The sequence below is a fragment of the Euprymna scolopes genome, chromosome 8 (assembly GCF_053919585.1).
Source record: "Euprymna scolopes isolate OS-2025 chromosome 8, ASM5391958v1, whole genome shotgun sequence".
Taxonomy (NCBI): Eukaryota; Metazoa; Mollusca; class Cephalopoda; order Sepiida; family Sepiolidae; genus Euprymna; species Euprymna scolopes.
Genome location: NC_136489.1, coordinates 103,105,240 through 103,125,998, shown reverse-complemented (window position 1 = coordinate 103,125,998; position 20,759 = coordinate 103,105,240). Strand labels below are relative to the sequence as shown.

Genomic DNA, 20,759 nt, shown 5'->3' with positions numbered 1-20,759 from the left:
CTATACACAATATATAATATACCATCTTATAATAGCATGTGTATACATGAAACATGAGAATACACACACACACACACACACACATATATATATATATATATATATATATATATATATATATATATATATATATATATATATGCAAAGAGTACTGATTCTTCTTCCATCAGGAAAAAGGACCCCTTTCGCCTACCCCTTCCTACTTTGGGACTTCTCCTAGTAGTAGTAGTAGTAGTAGTAGTAGTAGTAGTAGAGAGGGTATGGGTGAGAAGACGGTAGTTTTTCGCTTTTCTAACAGAAGAAAAGAAGGCGTCAATGAAAGAAAAAGAAGGAGGAGTGGGGATACACACGCACACACACACACACACACACACACATACACAAAAAGAAAACGAAAAGGCGGTAAGTCGTGTGCCTCTTTTTTCACTAGCAGAGTTTTTATTTATTTTGTTCTCGACACTTTTTTTTACCACATAGACACACGTACGATCGAAAAAAAAAAACGGAACGCTTAAAAAAAAAAAAAGTGTGTAAAAGTCGCAAAACTTTATCGAGCGTGCATTGAAAAGGCAGTCAGACAAATCAGCCACAGTGAACGGACGTGTTGTTTAAGACAAAAAAAAAAAAAATTGAAAAGCAAAACAAGGACTTTTACTTGTTTGACTAACGCAACGTAGGCGCACGTTGCGAAAAACAACTTCAAACAAAACAATCTATGAAGTAAGGGGTCTACAAAATAATCAAACTAACAGTCGTAAGTAAAAACTACTTTTTTTACTTATCTTTATTGCAAATCGCATAGGTATATGTGTTTGTCTGTGTGTGTGTGTCCACCTAATTCTCATAGAAGCGACGTTAGACAAAATCTCCGTTTATAGTGAGGATCCCCCTGTCCCCCCCCCCACGCAAAAGGGGCACGCTAAATGGATACAAAAATAGTTATGGCGATTTCGTCAGTATTTCCGGGTGAGGGCGCCTCGGACGACATGAGATAGCTCTCTGTCTCCATTTTGGAGAATGTAATACCTGAGATATCTTCTTGATACCGAGCAAAACAGATACTACACTTTTATCTTGACATGAGGGCCAGGTAGTACCACGCGTTCTGAAGGCTATGTCACGTCGAATTTTGCAAGTACGCCCGTGTGTGTGTGTGCGTGTGTGTGTGCGTGTGTGATTACATTTTTAATGTTTTTTTTTAATTATTCAAATAAACATTGGAATATGATAAGAGACATCACAAATGAAATAAAATAATTTAACTAATAAACTATTAATGTGACATGAAAATATTGTTGTTAGTATGTTTTTAAGGTTCATTAAAAAGTTGTAATTATTAAATGTGTTCAGTTCAGCAAAAGTCGAGATGTTTTCTTCGTTTGTTTAATTTTGTTCACTCCAAACTGCTACTGAAACGCAAGGAACTACTGTGATCAGACGACACCCTAAGCGGAGAGTTGCGTCCAAAACGTTTGTTCACTTTACATTTAAATTTATTCAAGTCGGTATCGTCGGGAAAACAGAACAGGGAGCGAATTCTAAATGCAAGCAGTCCAAGGAAATAAGCTATCAAAGTAGAAAGTTATCCTTCATTCAGGAACCTATACACGGAAATATGCACCATAATTACATTGGCTCACCGATTCTCGTTAGATCACCAAAGTTAAGCAACGTTAAGCCTTTTCAATGCCAAATAGGTGACCATCTCCCTGCAAGAACTGTAGAAACATCGTAACGGAGATATGCATACAAGCGGCTGAAGAGCATTTCTGAATTGAATATCCAAATGGAACTTCCTCCTATGGAGGAAGCCTGTTCAACTCACCTAGAGTAGGTGCCGCTTCGATTCTCTAAAGTGAAGGGGTGGGATTTTGCTGCTCGTAGGTTTGATTGAAGATATTTACATTGAAGAGGCGCAAGTTCAGCAAGTTCATTGGAGTACATTCCGTAGACGTAGTTGTAAAACAAGCAAAAAGCGTTGAGACAGGGGTTGGGTCTTGGTAGATACTGTGGAACCTATTAGGTTTGAGACTCTTGGGGGGGGGTCTGTCGAAGTGAATAGTGCACTAATCCAGAAGTGGCAATAATACAAGTATGACAAGTTTTCTAGTCCGGTTCATTTTCTTTGTAACATGTATTCAGCATATTTATTTCAGTTTATGTTGTCTGTGAAATTTAAACTGAGGAGATTGAACGCCAGGCGCTCGGGAAGGGCGCTATCAGTAATAACAACTGGGGATTGGAATGGTTTTTTAATTGTTAAAAGAAATGAAGTTTGTTTTGGTAGCATTGCATGTGTTTTTGTCTGTGTTTGATTATCACATTTACCGCAAGACTGGGCAAAAATTCAATTTATTTACTTTTTTTTTTCATAACAAATCAAATATATATAACGTAAAATTAAACACTAAAGACTAACTATTTTTTTTTTTTTTTTTTTTTTGCTGATAAAGTAAATTGGTAAAGAATTTTAAAGAGTGAAATTAAAATACACACACACAAATTACTTAAAGAAAATTTAGTTTCAAAATTTCAGATTTTTGATATTTTCCCGAATTTAGTGTTACTTTCTTTTACAGTTTTTACGTTTTATCTTCCGCTCAATAATAAAGGCTAATGTATATATATATATATATATATATATATATATATATATATATATATATATATATATGTATGTGTGTGTGTGTGTGTGTGCGCGCGTGCATGTGTGTGTATATTATACAATGGACACTATACATTGTTCTGATCATCCATCGGTAACTTTAGTTTTACTGATTCATCAGTTATATTTGGTATTTTTAACCTTGTGGGTTCAGTTTTAGTGTTTCCGTCAACCCGAAAGTATGAATAGATGATGAAAATAGTGTATTGTATCCACTGAATAAAAATATATGTGCTCCTACACAAGGAATTGGAGAACTCTTGCTATTTCTCTTATAACATTGAATTGCATTATTTCAGGTGTTTAGGAAAAAAGAGGAAGCAAATAGCAATCATACAACTCCTGTCGTTTGAAATGAATTCGGAACGAAATCATTGATGTTTTTCTTTCTTTATCAACTTTCCAGATAAATACGTTTTCTTTCGTTCTTATTACTTCTTTAACTTCATTTATTGAGATGTTATTCTACATGAATATCAATGTGAATACTGGCGAAGCATACATTTTTCTATCATTTTTAACAGCAGGTGTAAATTCGTATATACATAAATTATATATATAAGTGGTTTTTGTTTTGATTTTTTGAACGATAGTAATGTTTATATCTCCGCCTCGGAGAACCGGTGTTTTTCTTAGAAAGTCGCCCTTTTTTATTTTGACGTATTATTTATTTATTACTTTTTAAAAACAGTAATCTACGGACACGCGTGTTTCGGAGCCCTACTCCTCTTCAGCGTAGCTTGACTGTTGGTAGGATTCGAACGTTGGACCTTATGTATTTCAGTCCAGCGCCCTAATCCCCTCCGCTATGTTTCCATAGACGATTTACTGCTTCGTTTTTATCGTTCATTTGTTTAAATGGTTTCTGTTTTGATTTTTTAAAAATAATATATATATATATATATATATATATATATATATATATATATATATATATATATATATATATATATATATATATATATATATATATATATATATATATATATATATATATCGATCAACATTTTAAACATTTCTATGTTTCGTTAGGACTCCGTTGATCGATCTGCGTAGACTCCTTACAATGTTTTATTTATTTGTAAGCTATACACACATATTGAGCACGTTTGAAAAAATATAATAGTTAAGTACCGATCAGTCTGGCCAGTACCAGATGGGTGACGATTTGGAATATGTACCGCGCCGAGACGTAGAAAATTCTTGGTTGATATCTGGAGGGGGGGGCATTTAATTCACTGGGAGAGGTGCATTCCAGTCTTCGTTAAGACATGCATCTAGGAGAAGGAAAACTCTGATGTAACAACAAAGGCCTACTTTATCTTCTGTCTTGTAGCAGCCATTGCACCGACAGAGATTAAGAGCTATAAGAAAAAGTGTGGTTGGTTCTGCACAAAGCCTTCACCACTATAAACAATATCATCTGTGTGGATTCCCAAACAACTTAGTTGTGGTGGAGCTTATACGTCAAAATCGATGGGAGGGCCCATCATGTATATTATCTTTAATTGGAAGAGGTGGGGAGTTAAGGGACACAAGATTTTTTTTTTTCATTAACATCGACAATATTTGTTCAATATTTTCGATAAAACTTGAACATAGTTGATTTTTTTTATCAGTGAACACTTACAAGGAAGTAAAGCAAAAACATGTCTATGACTAGTTGGTGAATCTCGGTCTCATTTATGAGTAACTAGCCTGAGTTCTCGGCGGTGCCCGGGTGTCTGGAGGTGTTTGGTGAGCAAAAAAAAAAAAAAAGTGGTAGTAGGCAGGAAGGCTCGGACCCGTATCGCGAAGGAGGAAAAGGACGTGAAAAAAAAAGACGTGATGTCTTCGCTGTTGCGCTTATCGCTAAACTGGAAGTGACGAATGTTTAAATTAAGGCTAGTTAATCGAAAAGAGGGGATGACTTTCGAAAATATCGGCGAAAAAAGCGACCTCTCCTTTAGAAAAGTGCCCAGTTGAGGGTGAAAGAATTCGTGATTTTAGCCAATTTTTCGATATTTGTCGCCCGAATGGTCGAGCTTCAAAACAATACCTATCTTGTGAAAATCTGTCGCCTCTGTCGTAAGTTTTAGGCAAACATACATACATACATACATACATACATACATACATACATGATGATTGTCACTTCTTGACAGAAGAAAATCATCTTTCCCTTGCTTACATACATACATACATACATTTAAACAGACAGGTGAGATTTATGTTATAGAAGATTACCGAAAAAGTATATTTGTCCCCAGTTTACAATACAATACTGGGAAGCTGTGTTCCCCATATAAAAAAAAAACACCTTGTGTTGAACTTTACCCACGTGAATAGGTATGTTAACCTTAGATAAATTATTACGCGATTAACAATTACGAATAAAGCAAAATTTCATTCAAAATTTATCAATATTTGCAATTTTATGGTCTAACAACTTACCTTGTATTTTTGGCTAAAAGAAAGGTGCCGTATCTGTTCTGACGCTATATTTAGTCTTTTCTGTCTTCCATCAGTGAATAAGTTTTTCTCGATTGAGGAAATTTTTATTTTTGTTCCAGTTCAGAGTACGCCTTTTGGGGGGGGGGGGCTGGATTTTCTTCACATTAAAAGTCGACTTTGTGTCTGACTCTGCCCTCGTGGGGAGGGAAGTGAATCCTGTAAATGTGCATATTTAAACGTATACATATACCTAACTTTATACAAATATAGATGATGATGATGATGATGAGAAGAAGAAGAAGAAGAAGAAGAAGAAGAAGAAGAAGAAGAAGTAAAGAGACTGATCGTTTTATTTATGCGAGAAGGGTATTTTTACAGATATGTCACAGTTTATGAATTTTCGATAAAAAAAAAGAAAGAATAATAGTAATGGATGTGACCCAACAAGTCACGGGTATGTCTAGCAATCATTATTATCGTTAGGTCTATTGTAAAAACAATGTAACCCCCTTTATATACGTAACAAATGAGAAATGAATCGCTAACTGCCCCGTTCCCTCGATTCCTACCATCTGTAAAAAATGATAAGTGACCTTGACGACCGATGACACGGTAGATATATAACCAGGAATGAAAAACAAAATGAAAACCTCTTCATGCCAAAGTGATTATTTATTCGTTGCTAGAAAAAAAAAATGGAGGGTGAAGGCGTGTTATCATTTTATAATCACCCTCCTCCTCTCATCGTCCGGAGATTTAGTTACCTCTAATCCAGAAGATTAGATACAAGGTCAGATGAGGTTTGGAGCAGTAAGTGCACTAGGAGAAGTGCATTTTTGGAATACGAAAAATTGCCCCAGCAGTCCCGTCAGCATTAACCGGTAGATGTGCTTCAAACGATTAGTAATACACGAACTCCTTCTCAAACAGAGAACGTAAAACATAAGATGGATTGCCTATAATTGAAGAGAACGATGCTTCAGCCTGAGAGCAACAGAAAACACGGTTACGCTGATTGTTGAAGACGTATCGTCCGCTGGTATGAAGAACACCTACTTATTTTCATTCTAAATTCCATCCCTTGCAATTCACGTAGTAAATGTCGCAAGACCTCGAAGTAAACCACAGGTATCCTTTAACGTCACTATTAAAATAAATTAATTAAAAACAAACTATTCGCTTATGGCAAGGTTTAATTGCTGACTTGGGCGAGGCGCAATAACAGATGATTAACATTTCTAACTATTAAAATTAGAGCAGTTATAACAGAACAATGGTCTAAGTTAGTCTACGTGATATTTGGGCAAATTGAGCTTTGAGAATTCGTAAAAGTTGAATGATCTCGAATAAAATAACCGATCCACAACAATAAAAGCATCATACTTGCAGACAGTAGGAATTTTAAAAACCTTCGTATTGCCACCGAGATTTAGGATTTGTGGTATGGTTTTTAAAAGCGCATGTGTGTGTGTGTGTGTGTGTGTGTGTGTTTAATAATTTAATGCTAAAATTTTAACATGAATTTTAGAATGAGACAATTTACCACGCAGAAATATATAACAATAAACAAAAATGAAATAAAAATAAAAATAAGCACAACTACTTTTTAACCCCTACCACTAACCTTAAGTCTAGGTGGCAATTAAAAAAATGAATAAGTCGACGTTACTTCAGTCATGGATTTGGATACGAAATGGCTTATTCCGTTTAATCCTGTTAAGACTCATCTCGAGTCTTTCAATCGTGACCGTGTCCCTTTTCTCACAGATGGCTCTGCTTTTGAAGAGAAATCAACTCTGAAATTCCATGGTCTTTCTTTCTTATCAAGTCTTTCTTGGAGTTCATATATAAAGGCCATTGCTCTTTCTGCGTCATTTAAAGTCGCTTCTCTCTATCGCTTTAAACACTTTATCACACCTAGACTGTTCTCTATCTTTACAAATCTACTAGCAGACGATGTATGGAATACTCTTGTCTTATTTGTGCTGGTAAATTTCTGTCCCATTCGAGAGTTTTCGATAAACGTATCTGTAATTTGATTGGCCCCATTCTTTCTTCTTCACTGCAACATTTCTCTAGTAGACGTGATGTTGCTAGTGTCTGTGTTTTTGACGCATACTATTATGACATGTGTACTTCAAAATTGTCTGGTTTATATTTGGCTTCTTTTGTTCCAGCTCGTTTGAATAGTTGGTCTAGTGTTCTTCATCAATTCGCTGTTTTGATTCCTCATTGTATTCCACTTTTCTATTTCAGTAGCTGCTTTCCAAGAACTGCAAGCTCGTGGAACGCTCTTTCTTCCTGTAGTCTATTTTCGTTCTACTCATAGTCTTGGTCTTTTAAAGGTTAAGGCCAATAGGCATCCCATGTCTTTGCGATAACATCTTTCACTCTCGGATTTACGTATTATTTAGAGCGATTGCCATAAAATATAATTAAAATTAAATAAAGATGAATAAATAAATAAAAATAAATAACACCAAAAAAAGCTGTGCGCGATGTGAATGTGACGAGTGTGACGTTAAAATGAACTGAATGTTTACGGGACAATTAAAGCTCAATTCTAAGATTTGTTCTTAAAAATGTAAGCATTCACTATTTGTTATAAAATCAATTACGTGCTAGGTTAGGATACAGTTTTTGCAGCATGCTGCCGTGCGGCCCTAAGAATAGGACGATATGTAATCGTAGTGGTGAGGATTTGTAGCAACTCTATTTGTGAATGTGGACATCATAGGGCACACAGGCTACTGGCTCTAACCAAAGTGTAGTATCTTCCCATATCTGATCCGGTCCCTCCTGGGCCTTCTCAAAATAAGACTTATGCTAGAGAGGATAATCATAGGCCTTTTTGTCTGAGAGTAAAGTGTAATATCTGCTTTGATGCTACACTTATAGTTTCTGTCATCGGTCAATGATGATATATAAATCTTTCTAAACAGATGTAATTAATATTTTCATCGCAATCCAGAGTGTCCCATTTTTGAGGACGTGACATTTTCTTACATTAAAACTGACCTTGTGTCTATGTCTTCTTGGCAAGTAAATAGAGATCCTAGGGATGGGAAAGTGTGTAATCGTAATGGAAAGGATCTGCAGTAATTCTATTTGTGAACGTGGATACAATCCTTCCAGCTCGGCCGCAGCCGAGATTGAACTCACTACACGAGTTTGTAGAGTAATTAAAATCGTGTCCGTAGCTGTGTACTTGATGCTTCGCCAGGGCTATCAAGGTTATTTTTTTTATCGTGACGCCATCACTAGATGGGGTCCCTGCCACGGCTTAAGAGGGTCCCATCTACCTTCGAGAGAAGGATAGACCACGCCAGTTTCTGAACCTGCTTTTTTACCTCGCAGTACATACAGCGCCTTGCCTTTCCAAATGGTCACCCATCTAGCACTAGCCAGGCTCAACGTTGCTTAACTTCGGTGATCTGGCGAGAACCGGTATGTCAACGTGATTGTTCCGTGGATACAATAGGACATATAATAAAATTGGAATTGTCCAAAGTGTAGTATTTGTGTCCATCTCTCTTCTAGAATATCCCCAAATGAGTCTTATATTAAAAAGAGGGAATTTAAAATAATCGAAATCTGTTGCTTTTACACTATACAGATCTGGTTAAAACGCAGTCATATTATTAATTAATTTGCATATTGCTTTACAAAATGATATCTTATTATTTAACTAACATTTTCTAATTTAATGATCGTTTTCATTTTACTATAGAAAATAGTTCTATTTACGAATATATTTTATATCGTGGATAAATGTTAGGCATTTCAGTGAAAACAGTTTTTTCTTCCCTTCTACTAAATATACTATGGGGTTGCGGTTTTTAATTTCTTCAATATTCCCAGGCAACGCCGGGTCACGGGTACTGCTACTTCTAAATAGAATAATATTTTAGAAAAATGCTCGCTAAATTCGAAATATTAAAAAAAAAAAAGTAATAATCTGAACAGAAAAATGATAAAGAAATCATGGGAAGCGGATTTACACCACTCTTCTATTATGAGAAACGGATAACTTCATAACACCACGCCAACTTCCATCAGTCTTTTTAGCTCTTTTTACAAAATACAACTTTCCGCCAATTTTCTTACTTTATTCGCATATTGCATAAAATATCTAGTTACAAACCGAGAGTCACTTTTTTAGTGTTAGATACAAGAAAGGATACATGAAAATAAATGTATTGCAGAAGTAGAAAATATGATATTTATTAGAAGGAGGAGTGAATAATTTACATCATTACAGGAATGGCTATGAAATGTAATAACATTAATGAGTTTAGTAGATACAAGCTTAACACATTACAAGATTCATCAACCTAGGAACTTTTGAAGAAGAAACTCGTCCAAAAATACATCTAAAACAGACCAAATACAGGTGGTATTAAACATGTTATTACTTATTGTGACTTTGGTGCTTATGTATTTTTGGTACCGCGCTATTTTTAAACAGTTTTTGCGGGTTAAATTCAAGTTTCACGATATCTTTTTTATTATTATTATTAAATTGTTAGGTAGAAGCTCAGAATAGTTATAAAACATCCTCTCCTCCCCAAGTTAAGAATGGCTTTCGAAATAATAAAGTTATTATTTCCGCGCGGTATTAAAAATACGCAAGTACCGTGACTTTAAAAGGACCACAATAAATAAGACAACATGGTGGTATTTTTACAAGAATGTCTATTTAGAGAAGTGCAGAGTAGTATCTTGCAAAAATGCTCCTCCGAGACTACTTCGTTCTTCGTCGTAGGCTAACGTAGTATCTGGGATACATAATACCCAGAAGAGTCCACATAGCCGCGAAATAGGATAGATTGCCATCACACCATAGCACCCCTTCTTTTAAGCTTTTCTCTGTATGAAGTCAATACCTTTTCCTTTTTCTGGTTTATTGGTCCCCCGACAAAAGGAAGGTGAACCTGTAAATTCCCCCTTGTCCGTTCGTCCGTTTGTCCGTTCATCTGTCCGCACTTTTCTCAATAACTACGCCTTGGAATTTTTTGAAATTTTGCACAAACATTAAGCATGATATGAGTAAAAAAAATGTAACAGAACGGATTTTCCGGAGAAATTCCGATTGTCCCCCCCAGGGTGCCTTTCGGGTTAAAATGACTAAAATTTACACTGTTGTGCTTATTGAAAAAAAAAAATTAATGACTTGGATTTTTATAAAACTTTCTGAAAAGTTGTAAATAACTGATTTCTATATAATTTTGTTTGTTTATACTTCGCGATAACTCTTGTGTGTGCCGCAGGAGCTCTTTTAGGGCTAATAAAACATTCCGTTTTGGGACTATTTTACCATATTTGTCCAAAAGTTTCTGTGTATGTCTATTTAGCAGTTTTGCATGGTGCTGAACTTAAATTTAAATATGTTAAGGCCTTGGGGACTTTGGGGGCTAAATGGGGGGGCGCAAATGATGGACCTAGTCATTTCTTTTTTTGCATGGTGCAGAACTCAAATTTATATATGTAAAGGCCTTAAACTGCATCGTTTGCTCATTTTCACCAGGATTTGATGTCCTCTGGGAACTTTGAGGGCTAAATGGGGGTGGGGCAAATGCTGAACTTAGTAATTATTTTTATGCCTCGTTCACTGTGCACTCACGGGGGACCATGTATGCTTCTCTTGATATAATCAGCCGTAATCTTACGCTTTCTTTTTATTTTGACTGTTCAGAGCATGACAGAATGTTCGCGGTATCTTAAATGTGCTAAACACAGCATTCATGAGTTCGTCCAATATAATATTATTCTCGATAGCATTTGAATATCGTTTCCCCATGTGATCCATCTATTGCTTGTAGTTAAAACTGAGTTCCCTCACAATATAAATCTTGTTCCTAATCCGTTTATTCAATATCTCTATTTCCCAGAAAGATTCACTGTTTTTTAACATCCGAAAGAAAACATTTTCTTCAACATTGAAGCGACATTTTTTTTCACATCCTGGCTTCTTTTGTTTTTGCTATAATTTATCAAACTGTTTTAATCATCTTTGCAAACATTGCTCCTAATGGCGCTAAGAAAGATGGAACATTGTTATTTGGTGGGGGGGTGTCATCTTCATACCTGCAAAATTCTTGTTTTCTGTAGGTGTGCCCTTCGCTTTGTTGAGCGCTCTTTTGAACGTATGTATCAACCGTTTTGGTGATCATTGGTTTTCACATAGTATGGTGTGGCCGTGATATACTCCACAGCAAATGTTTTACAGAATATTTTTAATTCAGTAGACGTGAATTGCGTTCTGTTGTCTGATACAATACAATCAACGACACTGAACCGGACGAACAATGCGTGTAAAAATAATAACTAATGGTTACTTTCATGGTTGTTGTTTTTTTACGTTTTAATATTTTAGGTCATTTTAATAAACTGTCTACCACTATTGTGAAATAGAAACTATCTAGTGGGCGAGCAAAATCTATGTGTATTATAGACTACGGTCGATCAGTTTTCGGTAAGGATATGAATTTTAGGGGAGTTTTTTTTTTTTTTGCTGCCAAAACACAGCATTTACATAGTTTCACCGAATGTTCACACTTGTACGATCATATAACTTTTAATGAGAATTTTTATTCTCGAAATGCCTGAATGACCAACATGAAATTCTTTTAGTATTATTTTCTGTAATGCTACAGCAATAACCACTCGATCGCCGTAAACTCCTTCTGTTTTATTTTGAAGGTGACAGCTCCGGTAATTAGAGAAACGAAGTAAATAGGACCGAAAATAATATTTATTAAAGGAGAATGCTAAAATCGAACTCAGTGATCACAAGTTAAAAATTAATACATATTACTATTTAGGTGCGATTCTAGGAATGTGGAATATTGTCCATTATATTAGAGATAACTATACAAAAAATTAGGTCAGAACAGTAATAAACCCCTTTCAAAGTGTTAACTGTACCCCTCTCATCAATAATGTATCTCCCCTCTGTATTTAAAAGAATCGTCTATTACACGTCTCTTTCTTTACCTGTATCAGCCTCCTTTTAATAATATAAACTCGCCAAGTAATTGCGTCATCATCGTCGCTATGTAACCACGTAATATTATAAATGTGTACACTGTTATATGTCGTCACGTACCCGTTATGTCCCCCTGCTATGCTACACATACATCGATTTGTGTAATTCGTTATATAAACGATGTCTCGTCTTTCGTTGTATTCTCGTTCCTGATATATACACCCCACTACACAACACTTCATCGCATATTAAATAACTTTCGAGATTTTTCACGGTTTTTCTTTCTTTTTCTCTTTTTTAATCATCGTTTAACTTATTTTCTTTTATTTCTTTGGGTGTTATCCGATGATCCTTAATGGCATTAGGTAATATGTTTTGTTTTTTTACTACGTATTTTTCGAAAATCAGACATCGCAAATTGCAGTAATGGTTATGTTGGACTCAATAGAAGCCATAGTTCTCGTTGCCAGTGTTGTTTGCAAAATAAATCCGACTTACGTTGCGTCTGAATAAGTCCTAGTTCTTCTCATCAGTGTTGTAACTTTGAAAGGATAACAATAAATAAGACAACACGGTAGTATATTTGCAAGAGTGTATATGAAGTGCAAAATAGTATGCTACAACTCCAAGACTATCGCGCCCTTCGTCGTAAGCTCCTCCGTACATAGTGTGTAGAAGAGTCCATATAGTCATGAAATAGGATAGATACTATGACATGTACTCAAGAGGATAGAACCCCATTCATGTCATTATTTCCTTATTTATTTAGTTTTTCATGGCGGTAGATTTAGACAGAAGGTCGGTTTTTAATGTTGGAAAATTCAGCTCCTTTAAAAGGGAACACTTTGGATTGAGATAAATATAAATAATTACCTCAGTCTATGAGAACATCTCTTTAACTGACCAACAACTGACAAGATGAAGTGAAGTATCAGAATCGATGCTTTACTTTGATCCGAACTAATAAAAAAAATGAAGTATCGTTTCCCTCATATTTCTGCTTCCTCGTAAATTCATATAGCTGGCAATTATTCTGCGATGTGTTTCACTGTGACGTTTATACTACATTTTGTACAGCCTAACCCTAAGCTAACCCTAGTCCTAGGCATGATTTACAAAAATAGGCCAAGGACACGTGCGCGCACATCACATGACTAGTCCCTACTTTTATTCAAAACTCATTTGTTCATTAGTGGCGGGATTCTCTTTAAAAAATCCCCCTACTTATTATAAAAAAACAAAGCAATATTAAATTTGTTCATAAAGGCCAAAGAAAAACATCTATTGAAAAATAAGCAATTAAAAATGCGGAAAAATGCGTTTCAAATAAATTTCGTCGACCAAATGGGTACGTTCTAGACTTATAGAAATAACATTTAACCTCTTTTTTTCTTTTTACACATATCAATTTAGTTTTTTGTGTTATTTAAGGCTGAGCATTACAAAGGTTTCTATGGTTCTTTAGAGCGTGTATAATTGAAGTCAAAGGCAAAACGCGGAATGTCCCGTTCTGTATTGCCATTAACTTGTTCGAACTTGTCGAGTTATAGAGTAATTGTGACCGAACCAACCCCACTTGAGCTCGATTCTTGCCATGACCGTCAGAAGAAGAAAAACTTTTATTTTAAACAAAGTCTATCAGCATATCTCAGTCTAAACGTTAGGTGTCCTTGATCCTGATACTACACGATCCATATGAGACATTTGGCGGATGATAGTCACGCGCAGGAACGAGCTCCGAGAGATCGATTGGCTGTTTAAACGCATCTCCGTAACTATCTACCAATGCTGTGGAATGTCCATTCTTGATTGTACTTCAAAATATTACAAGCTTCTTCATGTACATATTTTAATGGTTTCACCTTTGTTTTCGGATTAAATAATTTCAAAATGGTTCTACATTGTAATAGGGCACGTTTCTGACTTCCAATATTGGTCAGTCTTACAAAACTTGGCCGATTGACTTCACTTTCTAAATAAGACATTCTTACTCGTCTTTAAAAAAAAGACTTTCTCAGCATTTTTTTAAAAATCTTTGCACAAACTTTGATATACATTACATGTCACAAGAAATCTCCGCAGAAAAACAAAACAAAAACATTCTTAATGTTGACGTGGGAGGTTTAACATAAGCTAGCTGTTGAGCGTAGGCCATCAACCAAGGTATTACTTATTTACAAAAATAATTAATTTACATTGTAATTTAGTTTTCATGCACACAAACAAAACATCAGAATTTTTTAAATGTTTCCTCGGTCACGTCCACTTGAGGGGCACTGCCTAATGAAGAAGGTTTCACACTGATGCTGTACAGACATCACTAAGTATATTTCAAATGATTCAGAATGAGCTGTTTTTTTTTTATCCAAGACAAGGATATGGCAGATGGAGACAGCTTCGTTGGTAAGAACTTTCTGTTCTGTCGATCATTTCAGGAATTTCTACCAAATAATGTCAACCGTTTGTTCTCGTTTTTTTTTTTTCTTTTTTTTTTTTCGATACACGACTAAAGTTCCCTCTCGGTATAGCTGGGTTTTTTTTCTCAAATTTTCGCATTGTGTCACATTTTGCTGCATTGGAAAGCAATTAGATCCATACGTTGCTTCGGTTGATATTCTGATTTTTTTTCTTCAGTATAGTGAACGATTCTTAAATAGATTCATTCATTTTGTATGAATGAGATGATTCTATTGTTGGCATTAGTGTTCCTGATATATTTAAAGTTAGAATTCTTTGTAGAAATACGAAGTGTACTTACTAGACGGACCACTTGAGGGTTGCCAACATCCTAAGTGAAAATATGGAACGAACTGGATTCGAACTTGACACATCCAAGTTGTCAGTTCGTATCGTAAACTACTTAGTCACCGTAACCTTTCCTTAAATAGATGTTTTTGTGGGGGGGGGGTTAGTCATGTTTAAATAATTAAAGTCGAATACAAATAGATCAAGTGGCCTTCGTATAAAACCCGTAACAAGAATATATGTCAATTTACTTAGCTAAATGCAATAATTGAATAACGACAGCATTGGACTTATGAATGTTATTTTTATTTAATTATAACTAATCGTAATGGATATAAGTGTTTGATGATATTTAAGGGTAGACAACTGACATTATTCATGTGTTGGTATTTAAGAATATAACATTTTAGTTATCTGTCCTTTGCGATTATTATTCTTCCGCTTAAAGCTGCTATAACCAGATAGGTCTTCAGAACTAACCATACGATGCAGAACTGCAATACCTCTTTCACTACCCATCCAGATAATGAAAAGGAATATGTGAAGAAACGAACAGCTATTGTATAGCTGCATGTTTGGAAGGCACAAAAAGAAGCTCATCCCAACTCTTTCAGCCATAGAGTTTCATTTTCGTTTCATTTCAAGATTTTTTTTTCTCTTTTAAAAGCAGGAAAATTATTGCAAATTTGCCTTTAAAAATAAATAAATAAACGGTGTCAATAAACGTCAACATAAATTGGTAAACAGGAGTAAAACTCATTTAATAACAATAATTCCGTGACGCACAGAAAATAAAAAATAATTATTGACTTGATTGGAAATCGATTTTATTGAAATGTATCCTGTCAAATTAGCCCAATCAAAATCGATAAGAAAATACTTTCAGAACTGACATCGTTTTCATTTTTTTTTTTTTTTTTTTTTTGTGAAATGGGGGTTATGAGAGAGAGGTGAGAGAGAGGAGCTAGTTAGTAGAAATATATACGTATAACATTTCACCGCTACAAATTGTACCTGACCCTTGGTGTAACCCTCTACCTATGTAAAAGTCAAATACTTTCCTAACATAGAGTATTTCTGTCACATGTGGGAAGGTACTCCGAGAGAATTATTTCTTACCTTGACAGGGTTTAAAGTCGACTAAGAAATCCAGTGGGATGATCTTTTCTGTTCCCAAACCCTCTTTTACACTGAGGAGACGTTGATAGTATTTCTCTGCTCTATCAATTTTTTCTATGGAAGGTGCTTGACTGAGTTTCAATCTCTGATTCTTCCTTGTAAAAACATTCTTCACAAGCAGTCGTCTTACTTCCACAACGGCAAAAAAACTTCCCTTTATTCCCCAATGTGCCTAACATTAAATGAAATTTCCATGAACATAGTTTCTTTTTTAAGGTCTTAACATCGGTGAAACATGTCACAATGGAATTGCTTCCCCGTGGGATACACCATGGTTATCTTTAAAACTAATATCAATACATACTTATGAACAGTCATATCATCAAACTTATTATTTCATTCATTATTTTAATACTAATAACACATTTAAGTCGGTGGTATCTAATATATAAAATTAAGACATTCCGAGTTTAAAAGTTCAATTTAAAGAGCAGTGTATCTGCAAACTCGATATTTGATTCTGACTAGCCAGTCACTTTGCCAGAAAAGTGATGCCATTCCAATCTATTTCATTGATCATATGTTCTATCCGGCCTGCTATTTTCCCCACTTAGAGAAATTTCCAGATATGCAACGTAAATTTTTATTGAATATGTTATTAATACGCAAAATGGCTACTGAAATATGTTCACGTATATATATATATATATATATATATATATATATATATATATATATATATATATATATATGAATATGCAATAAAACATTAGAAACCTACCTGCTTATTGTACTCCGTTATTATTATTATTATTATTAGTAGTAGTAGTAGTAGTAGTAGTAGTAGTAGTAGTTTTTGTGTTTTTTTTTTTTGTTTTTCGCTTATACCTTTGGAAATTGTCTTCAAATCCATTCCCTTTCGATTCTTCTTAACATACAATTCTATTTCAACTATTTATATAGGTGATAAATTCCGCTTAAAATGTCGTAATGTTCATAAATAGATATTTTGATATTGTAAAGTTAATCTTTGTCATTTTCTTACTCAATAATGGAAACAAAACAAAATACATCCACTTTCATTTTGTTTTTATACCTAGATAATAATCCTTCCTGCTCTGACATTTTGAAGAATTTGAATTTACTGCGAGATTGCTGTATTTTCCGTTTAACTTCAATCGGATATTTCTACGTTAATTTTCTATCTTTAACTTTTTAACGACCTTTAGATTGTATCCAACGCTGTAATATGACAGTCTGCCCCATTCTTAAATAGTAACCGACAACTGAATAGAAGATATATTTATTGTTCATTTCAATCAGATATTTCTGCGTTAACTTTCTCCTATTATTTAGTATTAACCATCATTAGTTTTAAAACAATCCGTGGATTGTATTGAACAGTGTAGAATAAAAATACGTATCCTCTTAAATTGTAATCCGTACATGAACAAAACAATCATTTAAATTTGCCTTCAATCGGCCTTTTCCGTATTAACTCTTCGAATATTTACTATTAGCTAACATACTTCGCATTTATGGTATAAAATTAAACGTTTCTTTTTTAACATCATACACGTTCTACCAATAATCTTACCTTACTGTGATCGGAAACCAGGCTACACATCGAAAGCAATACTCTGCTCAAACAAATAACATGTTATGTCACTAAGTGACGTTTGTACTTTTGTGTATAAGATTGGGGAAAGCGAATCTTGGAAGGACCGGTCACAGTGGAGTGATCCCTGGTCATTCACACGTTTAATTTTACCAGGACTTAAACCTCTACGTTTCTATGATCAACCATTAAATTTAATAAAATAATTGTATATCAAATCAATCATGTTCGTCTGTACCTTGTGGTGTTACACCTTGTAAGCATATAGCGTATCTTCCACTCAAGAAGAGACTAGCTGTTTTAAAATGGGCGCATTTGATAATCTGTGAAACAGTAATTGGAGACAGCCCTGTTTGCGAAAATAGATTTATTTTCCGGATGAACGAATTAAACATCCGGGCATATCATCGAAAACTTGTACAGTCAGCAAAGATGATTGGCCTATTTTTTCTTATACAGCACACTCCTATTTCTCCTAAATGGTATCACCTACACGTTGTGTTGTTGCTGTTTATTATCTATATAATAATAATACACTTAAGGAATTTCATGTCTGTACATACATTATCACTGCCGTTACTAATTTTAAAAGGTGAGATTGTCCGATTGCCAAAGATGCAACGCGAAAAGTATTTTTGTTTTTAAATTTTCACCCCATATCACTGTTATGTTGAACGTAAAACTCGGACTAAAATACATTGGGGGGAGGGGCTTCGGGTTAGGTTCCCAGCTATGATTCAGTCCCATTTAGAAATTGATATGTTTGTTTTCGGCCCTCATCAAGCCGGAAAACAGTGAGCGGTCCACCATCTAGAAATGGCTGGGAAGGCCTTACTAACATTTTTTTTTGTTTTTGGAACTTTTTCCTCTTACCTCACACCCATGAAATAAAAAAAAAAAAAACGATTTGATTTGGGAATCTTAAGTAGGATTACCCCTGGTGTGAATGTGGTATTATGGCTACTGGGAACTCTATCTAGGAATAGCTTAGACAAATCAAAGGTACAGTGACAAGGGTGATCATAGACCCCCCCTCCTCACTTTTTTGATTGGCCTTGCGCCTAATTTTTTTTTTTTTTTTTTTTTTTGTTATCTTGTGTTCTCGAAATAAAATAATATAAATCAAAGAGTAGTATATATTCGGCCCAATGATGGTATGATAATATCGTGAGGTTGCCTTCGCGCCGGACGGTCATAGAATGTCTAAAAATCCTACAACGGATTTTTAGACAAACCCCCTAACTAGGCATATATTTTGAAATAACATTAATGAGAATACTTTAAAACTTTAAATAAAAGTGATGCAATAATATTGTGAGGTTAACATTCGCACCGGGCGTATTGTTATTACCAACAAAGGTAACTTTGGGACTTTGCTGTACGATCGAGTACAAATTTTACATAAATATGAGTGTTGAACTACTGAAGGAGAACCCTGTTGTAGGGAACAGTCTACTACTTTGTGATTTCTTGACGAACATACCGACCATCCTTCTTCATCTTATTGTACCAGTCTGGCCTCCATTTCCTGTTTTCCTTTACTTGGGATAAGAGTCTTGGCCCTGCTTGGTATACTGAAAAAGCATGCAGCAACTCTTTCTTGACCTTGACTTTTATTGATGCTCGTTGCAAAACACACCTTCACAGGAAACTGGAACCTTCTGAATTTAAATTAAAGTTCCTAGTCAGATGGAACTAAGGGGGTCCTTAGCTGTAAAACGGTTTCGCCTTTGAAGGGACAAGTAATTGTGGTCTCAATCAAATTGGTGTGCAATCTGGTGAAAATGCATCTGGTTTCAAAGACCGAAGAATCATGATTGCGGATCCGATTTGGAGATTTAAAATGTGAGGAGGCATTCCAGACAGTTCCAAAGAGTTTAAAAACTCCACAGCTTCATCTTCATTAATAGCCGAATCAATTGACTTGTATACCTTTTAATCGCCTGGAAATTGTTCAAGCGATTTACATTGCTGTTTAGTGGTGAAACAATAGCCCTCTAAGCAAGCCATTCCAGTGATTTTTCGTTGTTTTGCAGGTCCGAGTAAATTCTGTCTTTCAGTTGCTTCAGATTACTGACAGTCGGAATCTTAATTGTCAGATAGAAAAGTGATTGGAAACTGACCATTACCAATTTGGAGAAGCAATCGTGGGAAATCGGCTGCGGCTGTGTTTCCATAGATATCATGCCAAATTTCATCAATATTGGTTAGAGGTGGGGTGGAGGAAAGTTATCTAATTCAAATTCACGAAGAAGTTTCCGGCGCCATAGCGGTGCCCCCACCCGAGATGGTGTTGAACCCAAAATTGGTGTGCACCATTCCCAAGTGGGGAGTTTATGAAGAGCCGCACCAAATATGACCTTAACCTTTGACTTTGAAAAATAGTGTGCACCATCCCTAGGTCAGAAACCATAATCATTCCAGGTTTGGTCATGATCGGTCCAGTGGTGTGGGATTTAAGAGAGCATATATACATAGGCTATAACTTTGACCTTTGACCTTGGTAAATAGTGTGCACAATGCTAGGTGGGGGACTATCATCATGCCAGGTTTGGTCATGATAGGTCCAGTGTAGGAGGGTTGTACACACAAACACAGACACACACACGAACGCTATTACTTTATACATAGATTATTATTATTATTATTATTATTATTATTATTATTATTATTATTATTATTATTGTTATTCCATTAACTTCAGAGTGTTGTAATGTTTTACACCAGTTATCTTTGCTCAAGCGCGGGCTCTCACATTAAAGCTAATGAGGATAGTCAAAGAGTCAATGAGATGGACAGCACCTGCCATAGGATGTTTGCTAAGCCGAGCGTAACTGACTTCTGGGGTACGGTAATGTTGATGATGAACAAGGAGTTCAGCCGTTTCATAAGCTCATCAGGAATTGAGCCAATCGCACCTATGATTATTGGCACGATAGAAGTTTTCTTATTCCACAATCTAGCAATCTCCACCCCCAGTTTCTGATAGTTTTGGTATCTGACTATATAGTGGTTTTTCACAGTGGTCAACTCAAATATACATAGTAAGGCCTGGAATTGCATCGTTATCCATTTACACTGGAATTCCGCGTCCTTAGGTTAAAAGAATGCCCCCAAATTGCAAAAAATGACACGTTTTGCTCCATAGCGTTTGATCCATCCATTAGATTTTCCTGAAATTTGGCCAAAAT

General features: G+C 35.3%; 1 protein-coding gene across 1 annotated transcript in view; it reads left to right on the top strand.

The window, feature by feature from the left end:
• Positions 1-354: 354 nt before the first annotated feature.
• LOC145283688 (uncharacterized) overlaps positions 355-20,759 on the top strand; it is a 224,633-nt gene continuing 204,228 nt past the window's right edge. Inside the window, exon 1 of the mRNA XM_080132714.1 lies at positions 355-754. The gene's annotated coding sequence lies outside the window, so the exon portion shown is untranslated. The remainder of the gene's footprint in view (positions 755-20,759) is intronic.